Here is a 10,043-nt window from a genome sequence, read left to right on the forward strand (position 1 = left end):
ATATATATATATATATAGAGAGAGAGAGAGAGAGAGAGAGAATATATTAGATTAAGCCAGACTATTGAAGATAACAATAGACTCGACTATTTAATTACTATAATTGGACAACTAGAATAATTAATTACTCAGCTTAAAAGTAGACAAGTTTATGAAAAGACATCCTGCTTTTCACGATATAAGATCTAGATACTGGTATTTATATAGGAAATATAGTATAAAAAATAATATTATTAAAAGACTTAAGAAATTCGAAGAGTGTAGAGAACGACTAATAGAAGTAAATAGGTTATATAAATTATACAATAGTTATAGAACAGTACATCCAGAATTAGTAAGTGCATTAAATTTGAAGATAAGTGCTTGTGAGGAAGACATATATAATAGCAATTGTAGAATAATTGGGATTAAGAAACGTATTAAGAAAAAAGCACATCAATTAGGATAGTTGAATGCAAGATTTACTCATATTTCAAAGAATAAAACAACTAAATAGTTGGATAAAAGAAGAAACTTATCACAGATCAGAATTAAGAAAAAACGAATCAAGATTAATAGAAATTATAAAAAGCATACAAGACAAATTAGAAAAAGATCTAGACACCTTAAATAAGATAGAATTAATAAATCTTGAAGAACAATTAAAAGATATTAAAGACGAATTAGATTATAATTACATAAGAATAGAAAATTCTTATTATAGAACATACTATTATAAAAGACAGACAGATAAGGTTCCTCTAGGTTAATATATGCCCCTTGAATATATTAGAAGAATCCGACTACGATAAAGTTGGTTATACGACGAAATTATTTATAGAAATCAGCTCAGAAAATAATAAAACAACGAAGAGAAAAATTAATTTGGATAGAAAATACTTTAATAGAAATAGATATAGACACTAGTTTAGCTATAAGAAGTAGTTTATTTATTACAAACGAACAATTAAAAGAATCACTTATAGGAGAACAGGTAAAAATAATCGGACAGATTGATAATAATAGAATTAGATATAAAATATAGCACTAGTAGATTAATTTATTACATAAAAATTTGTAAAATTACAAGCACTCTAGGGTAACAAAATAGCTTCTTTAAAAAATCTTAAATACTTAGATCTCCGATTTCAACCTGAAAAGAAATATAGAGCATTAAAAGATAATATTGTTATAAAGTGTAATTTTAGCCAAGGAGAACACATATTACATCCTGAAGATAAACAAAATAATACTATAATAGCTCTATTGTTAGAATTGCATAAAAAGATAGATAATATAATTAAGGGAAAAGAAGTTCAAGAACCTAAAAATACTGAGATAGACGAATTAATTACTCAATTAAAGAAAACTGAACTAACTCCTAGACAAGAAAGACAAAATATAATTAGAAAATCACAAAAATAGACTTCTTTCAGCTAGACCAAGAAGAACCATCGAAGAAGAAAGGCAAACAATAAGTTTTTCTGATAATAGATTCGGAAATAATAGGCTTATTTCTAGAATACTAAGAAGACACCCAAATGTAGATCAGCCCCAAGAACTGAATGAAATAATAGACGTAGATCGAGACTTACAAATCTTTCAGCAAAATCAGTTAATATTATTTGATCCTAAGACTTTATACAATGGTAAATATTTTTCTACAAATAATCATCTATATAGACATTATAGAGAAGAACAAATATCATCCATAGGAGAAAACTTTACAACCTTAAATCCAGTGAATCATGAATCTTTAAAACAAATTAAGAATAATAAGATGATATTAATGCATATGGGATTAATAGTTATAGGAATAAAGGAATTAACTAGAAAAAATCTAGGAACAAAAGTATTAATAACAATATACGATGATAGATGGTCAGATATTAAAAAATCGATAATAGGATTAATCAAAGTCGACATAACAAATAATGGAGGAATATTTTATATTAGCCCAGATTTCTTAATGAATTTAAAAGAATTTGGAAAACATATTAAAATAGAAATTCAAACTAAAGGATATGAAGAAATGAATAACGAAAATAATTTGTTAATGTGTGTAGGTTTCAAAGGAAAAATGACTTTAAGTAGTAATACCAAGCTCAAACTAAAAGTAAATGATGTAGTTGAAGTAATGGGGAATAAAGGTATAAAATTAATAAAGTCAATAAAAATAAACCTAGAAGAATATGTAGGTTTAGAATGGAATTTAGAAAAATTTAATAAACCCAAAATATTTACACCAGAATCTCACTTATTATACACCACTAGTAAAGGAGAGACGTCAGTTAGATTTACAGACTATAATTATATTAGTCAAAAAGAATTAGATGATAATGAAACTGAAAGTACTATAACTACAGAACAAGAATTCATGAATGCAGAAATATTACTAGAAGGTTATGAAGTAGATATAGCAATAGAAGAAGCACAAAGACTAGGTGACGAATATAAATATGTGACATTTAAATGTAAAGAATGTGCAAAAAATAATATGAATATAATGGAATGTATAAAACATTTTAAAACTTGTTTAGAAAGAAATGACAATCTAGGACATAGAAATAATAACATAGATAATAATATAACTTCTGAAAACATAAACGAAGACATAACATCCATAGTAAGTTATAAAGAACTAGCAGAATTGGAAGCTGCTAGTTCAATGAGTGCTAGTCCGTTTCAACAAACTAATCCTAATCCTCAGCCAGTAGATTATAGTACAGGTAATATACCTAGAAAACCAGCAGTTAGATTAGATCCAGATACAAGAATTATAAGAGATAACATAAAACCGGCAGGAAGAAGAATGCCAATAGAAGAACAAATAAAACTTTAAAAGGAGGAAGTAAGGGTAAAATATTAAATATAGCAGCACATGATCCACAAATATGGGATACAATAATAGACTTATAGAAAGGAATAGTAGTAGCAAACTACTTAAGACACTACATCGAAACGGATACTGAAACAATTTATAAATATCTAGAAACTTTCTTAGGAGAATTAGCAAAAGCAACATGGGAAGGTTTTAAGCTAAACTGCCCATATGATTTTCAAGTTAAACTAACAATAGGGTCAAATCCTTATAATTTTACAAATAAAATGCATAGTTTATTAATAGGAAAGGATTCAAATAGTGATTTAATAGCATTACAAAGAGATGCAGTGATTAAACTAGAACAATTAAGTATCTCAAATTGGTTACATATAAAAAAAAAAATTAAAGACTATTTTTATTACTGTACTGTAAGTGGAAACACGTTTAACGAAGAATTAGGGAAAAAATTATTTAATAAATTGTCAGGACCTTTAGGAAGATAAATAAAAGAAAAATGGTATAAAAGAGATGATGTAATTGCAAGCCCAAATGCTAAATGGACTATAGGACATAGAATACAACATGTAATGGATATCTTAACAGAGAAATGTACTAACATACAAATACAAAAACAATTAAAGAAAAATGAAATGAATTTCTGTAAATCCATTATATATACAACTCAAAATTATGATAGTAGCCAAAGAAAACCTAAAAAGTATAAAACGAAGTATAGTCAAAAGTCATATTATCGCAAAAAATACTTCTTATACATGTTAGAAAATAGAAACAAACTAGAATGTCATACATGTGGAAGCATAGATCACCTAGCAAATCTATGCCTTAAAAGAAATAATAATAGAACAAGAAATTCTCAATTAATAGAAGATTTACAAGAAACTTTATTAACTGTAGATGAATATATGTCAGACACGGAAAGTATATATTCTATAGTAAGTTTAGATTTAAATGATAATGTTAAATCTGATTCTTCGGACTCAGAAGAAGACAACTTAGTAAATGAAATCAGACAAGAAACAGATAATCTAAATTTAAATGACTTATTGATTAACAACCTAATGAATATTACACAAGAATGTATACATGAATTTCAAAGATACAAAGGAATAGATAGCAACAAATGTCGCATATGTGGTTGGTACCCTAGCAAAGAAAATAGAGCTAAATATAAAAAATACTATATAGAAGCATGTATAAACTGTATAGAAAATACCTTAAAGATAAAGCTAGAAACATGAGCAAGTAGTGAACAAAGACAAACTACTAATCAAATCATAAATCTAAGAATATCAACACTAGAAGTTAGAGTAAATGAATTAGAACAAAGACTAGCTACAATAGAAAAAGGAAAAGCTATAATAAGTTAAGACGAAATAGATACACAAAAAATAGCACACCTAGAACAATTAGAAACAAAATTTATGAATATAGAAGAAAATGTTAGTAGTCTAATATGTAATGAGGATAAACAATTCTCTGCGGTAAAAGTATTGGTAAAAATTAAAATTCAAGATATAGAAATAGAAACTTTAGCTTTAATTGATTCAAGATGTACTAGTTGCCTGATAAATAAAAGTTTAGTACCACAACACTTACTTAAAATATTTTAAAAACCTGTAACAACAATGCAAATGGATGGATTACATAATGTCTATAACCATTACATAGAAAAAGCTCAGATAAGTTTTTTAAATACATGTAATGAATTCGACAAACCTACTTATAATGTCAATAGAATATTAGCAAGAGACTTAAATATAAACATAGATTTTGTAATCGGCTTACATTTTTGTATACAAAATAGAGGAGGGTGTCTCATAACAAGAGACGGTATCATATTATTTAAAAACCTTACTTATACTCCAGTACAAACTTCAAAATTACCAACAGTACATAAAAAGCTCAAAACACACAAAAATGACTTAACTTCTAACTCACAGTCATGCTGTGAAAGTTGTTCAAATAATAACCAATGCGAAGACAATAGCCTATTCACAGAAAATAGAGAATTAGAAAAAGAAGATAATTTAGAAGAATTTAAAAATTACACTTTAATTAATATAGAAGAACTTGAGTACATCGAGAATATAGAAAAAGAATACACTCTAATTAACGTAGAAACACAATTTTATAATTTTCGAAAAGGAATAAATAGAATAGGTATAATAAATAGTCCAAAAGATTTAGATAATGTAATAACTATTCTAGACGAAATAGAAATAATAGGAGAAAAATCCTTAGCACACGGGGATGCTAATGAAATAATGTGTAAATTAGAAATTATCAACCCAAAATATACAATAAAGACAGCGTCTATAGAAGCCAATAATGAAGATACCGAAGAATTTGATAGACAAAAAAAAGAGTTATTAAATGTAGAAGTTATAAGGAGATCGACCACCAGACATAGATCAGCAGCCTTTGTAGTTAGAAACCATAGTGAACAAGTAAGAGGAAAAGCATGCATGGTGATAAATTATAAGAGATTAAACGACAACACTAGGACAGATGCATATAAACTACCTGATAAAAGTGAACTAATTAATAGAAGGAAGAAGAATATTTAGCAAATTTGACTATAAATCAGGGTACTGACAGGTAAAAATGCATCCAGATAGTATACAATAAACAACATTCACATGTCCAGGATGACATTTTAAATGATTAGTTATGTTGTTTGGTTTAAAAACAGCTCCACCAATTTTTCAAGAAAAATAGATAATATTTTTGGAGGATATAAAATTTTTGTATTAGTTTATGTAGACGATATTCTAGTATTTAGTTAGAATATGCAAGAACACCTAGGACACCTACAAACAGTTTTTAGACTATTTATTAAACATGGAATAATAATCAGTAAAAATGGAGTTATGTAAGACCTATATTAATTTTTTAGGAGTAACTTTAGGAGAAGGAAAGATAAAACTCCAACCACATATAGGAAAGAAAGTACTAGATATGCCAGATAAATTAGATAATACAAAAGACTTACAAAAATTTCTAGGATTAGTAAATTATGCTAGAAATTTTATTCAAGACCTAGGAAAAATAGCTGGACCTTTATATGCTAAAACAGGCAGTAAAGGTCAAAAATATTTTAATATAGAAGATATTAAACTAGTACAACAAATTAAGAAAAAAGTTAACAATATTTCAGACTTAAAAATCCCATTAGAAACAGATTACTTAATTATTCAGACTGATGGAAGTAAACTAGGATGGGGAGTTATCTTAAAAGCTAGACCTAACAAATATAGTGATAAAAATGAAGAACACATTTGCGATACCAAAGTGGATTATATAAAGAAAAAGAAAATATGAGTAGTATAGATTTAGAAGTATTGGCAAAAATATATGGCCTAAATAGTTTCAAACTATCTATATTATATAAGGAAGAAGTATTAGTAAGAACAGACTGTGAAGCAATAGTTAAATTTCATCAAAAGATAAATGATAAATCCAGTAGTAAAAGAAGATGGTTAAATTTTATGGATACTATATCAGTTTATAAAAATATTATTTTCGAATATATAAAAGGAAAAGAGAATGAACTATCAGACAAATTAAGTAGATTACAAATAAAGACTAAACCTATAAACTAATGTGTGAGACCAACTGGTCAACCTACCGCAGACAAAGGCAAAGGAGTAGCCGCGTCTTCTCAAGATTCTTACTACCAGACAATGATAGGTAATATTAACTTTAGACTGAGAGACTCTATAAAATTAATGGAAAGAATTAATTTTGGACCATTTAACTTAATATCTTATCCATCTAGTAATTTATCTTTTAAAATTAGACCAGAATATATTTTAGATAAATCCCAAAAATATTTAGTAGACAACCTTTGGATAGCCCATAACAAACCTGACCACGAACATTTTTTAGCTGCAATGAATGCTTTATGCCAATACATATCAGACAAAAGTAGACCTAAATTTAGATATTATGTAGTTATACATGGAAAGATCAACGGAATTTTTTAAACTTGGATAGAGGTAATAGACTCTATAAATGACACTAAAACCCCACTTTATAAAGGTTTTAACAATTTTTCCGAAGCCTCAAACTATGCAAGGGGATATCTTGGGCCTAACTATTACATATCGCCAGCACTTAGACAAAACCCAAACCAAATACCCCAATATAATATTCAGAAAGACATTAGTAAGATAATTTTTTGTGACCACTGCTCCTCAATGACCGAAGCTTTCAAAAGACTAAATGCTCAGAAGGAAGCTCTTATCATTGAAAACACTGGACTAATGGAGCAAGTACAAACTTTATAAGATAAGATCAATACCTACCAGATCAAGACTAGTAAGACAAACGCAAATACTCAGACACAGAGTTCTCCATCTCCACAAAAAATGGATGAGAAGGGTGCGCATTCCCCTCTGAATTCTAAGAAATCCACTGTACCGGATGTTGGTACAGCTAGTTCGGTGCAAACGGTAACCGGTAAAGACAAAATAAATCCGTTAATGGCTGTCACTTTAACAAAAGTGAAGATGAAGGAGGCTCTTCATCAAAAACCCAAAAATTCGAACAAGTACTCTAAGAAAGACATTAATTGCAAAAAAGAAAAATAAACAAATTGAGACTATAGTAAAGCAGACATTAGAAAAAAAAATTTAATAGTCAGGGACAAGACAAGCATATTGATAGCAAAGACAAGCCCAGTACAAGTTCGGACAGACTAGTTTCAGACATGAATAATGCAGATAATAATATTCCAAGATCAGAAGAAGATAATGAATTCAAAAATAGTCTTGCATATCTCCAAGATGCACAGGAACCCAATGAAGATGATGACTCAGAGATGAGTTTTGATTCTATCGCCCTGCACAACTTGGACACATAATCAAATAAAGACAAAGTAATAAAGAAGACTATACATGTGGAAGACAAAAACAGCTGGTATTGGATAGAGATAACATATAAATAAGATTGTCATGTAGGTATGCCCACTTTACGTCTTGTAAAAATAATTGAGTGCTTCCTTTATCACTACTTTCCAAAAGAAGGAAAAACTGTTGAAGCACGCATGTGTATAAAGAAAAAATAATGCATGTGACGATGGGGCCTAGAAGCGTACCCGACCTGCATTATTAAGATTCCTTATCTCTTAAGTGTCGGCCATTCATTTTGAGGCCACGTAGCAATTTTGAGTTCATTCCTTTTTTTATTTTAAGTTTATATAAGACTTGTGTTTTAGTAGTAGAAGAGAAGCAAGATTGAACAAGATCCCTCATAACATATTCCTCTTCCCTTCATGTTAAAAATCATTCCATCCAAACCAATCTCTCCTCTTGTGTAACCAAGCTTGTAAAATAAGTGTGTTTTTAAATAAAGCTTCAAGTATTTGAAAAGTCCTTAGGGGTTCCCGAAAGGGAAACCTCTCTCTTAGTTACTTCATGTAAGTTCTTATTTATGCTTTATTTTCCCCCACCAAAAATATGTTTATAATTATGTTCTTGTTTATGTGCATTATTTAAATCATAATGTAAATTAAATTTTTCTGTTTAAATTATTACCCTTAGTATATGGTTAACTTCTTAACTTCTTAATAAAAACGATGGATTAACCTGTAAATTCCTAAGAGTTCTGGCCATAGTAGTCCACTGAAATCAAAAGATGAAAGGACGAAGGTTAGTTGCCAGATAAATAATTTGGGATGTGGTTAAAGAAGAAGTTGTTAAGAATTAGGTTAAGAGAGAGATGAACGGGGTAAGATAAAAAAAAAAAGGGAAAAAATAGGCTAAAAAGAACTAAAAACATGATAAAACTATCTGAGAGAAGGAGTATTAAGTAGAATTTTTCAATATATTTGCTTAAAACCCATCTATTGAAACATCTTTATATATATATATATATATAGCCAAGTGACATCTTAAGTTTGGACAATAAGAAACTATTTGATAAATAATTAATTATTTCATATTTATTTTATATTGTGATAAAAAATAACTAGGTTTTATTTATATTGAATGAAAAATATTAAGAGTTAGGAACATTAATATTATAGATTTATTCAAAAAATTTCATATTATGGTATATATAAATCAACTAAGTTTGACTAATACTGAATGAAAACTGCAATTACGAAAAGAGAGATAATTATGTAATCAATTAAATATAAGAAACTACAGAAGATGTAGTGCACAAAAATAGAAAATTTTAAGTATTTACTTTTCAGTAATTCTATATTAATCAGAATTAAAGCATAATATTTACATTTAAATGATTTATACTTGAGTTGTAGGTTAAGAATTATAAATTGCTAGTAAAATTATTAATTCGTATTAATTTTCCTTTATAGATAGATTTTTTTCAACATGTTAGGTTATTCTATAAAACATTTACTATATTGTGTATAATATTACCATAAAAAAATAATTTACATGACATAAAATCTCTTTTTTGCCATATCAATGAATTTAAAAAAAAATATATCAAAGCAAACTATTTATAGTAAATTTCAATCAATATCGATTATTTCCTTTTTTTTTTTAGCTAGAAATATTTTTGCTAATTCTACCTAAACAATTTATTACTAATTTATTGCTCAAAAATAATAAATTGCTTACAAATATTAACCTCAATTAATTCTCTTCTATGTTGGGACTCTTTTTCACAAGTAAACAAACTTATTTGTTTAAATCACAGCCTTTTGCGTGACCAAATTATTTGATCAATTTATTTATTTTTATTTTGTTTAGATTTTTAAGTAAATATTAATATGGAAAAGTTATTTCATATTTTAATTATCACATTAACTATATGAAAGTTATTAATTGATTAGCAGTTAGGAAACATATATGGTTAAATACTATTGTAATTAAAAGTCATTTTTATATAAAAATCTCTATGTAAAATACTATATATATGTGAATTCTAACTCCACAATATCAATCTATGAGATTATCTGAAGAAGAAAGCATAGAAACAATAATTCGCTCGACTAAAGAGGAAGTTTTATTCAACTCTTTGTGTATTTCCACAGAAGAAAGAAAAGACCATTGTTGTGTACACATACGGTTCGATAGAGAATTAGTTTTGAACTTTTCGATTATTTTTCTCTGAATACTATTTACTCACATACTCACTATCATATTCTATAATGATTAATTATTGTAATATAGTTTCTTCTGCAATTTGTAAAAAACAAGTTGATACTAATTGCTTGAGGATATGTCTTTTATTTTTTAATTTATTT

Source organism: Capsicum annuum, chromosome 5, assembly GCF_002878395.1.
Source record: "Capsicum annuum cultivar UCD-10X-F1 chromosome 5, UCD10Xv1.1, whole genome shotgun sequence".
NCBI classification, from domain to species: domain Eukaryota; kingdom Viridiplantae; phylum Streptophyta; class Magnoliopsida; order Solanales; family Solanaceae; genus Capsicum; species Capsicum annuum.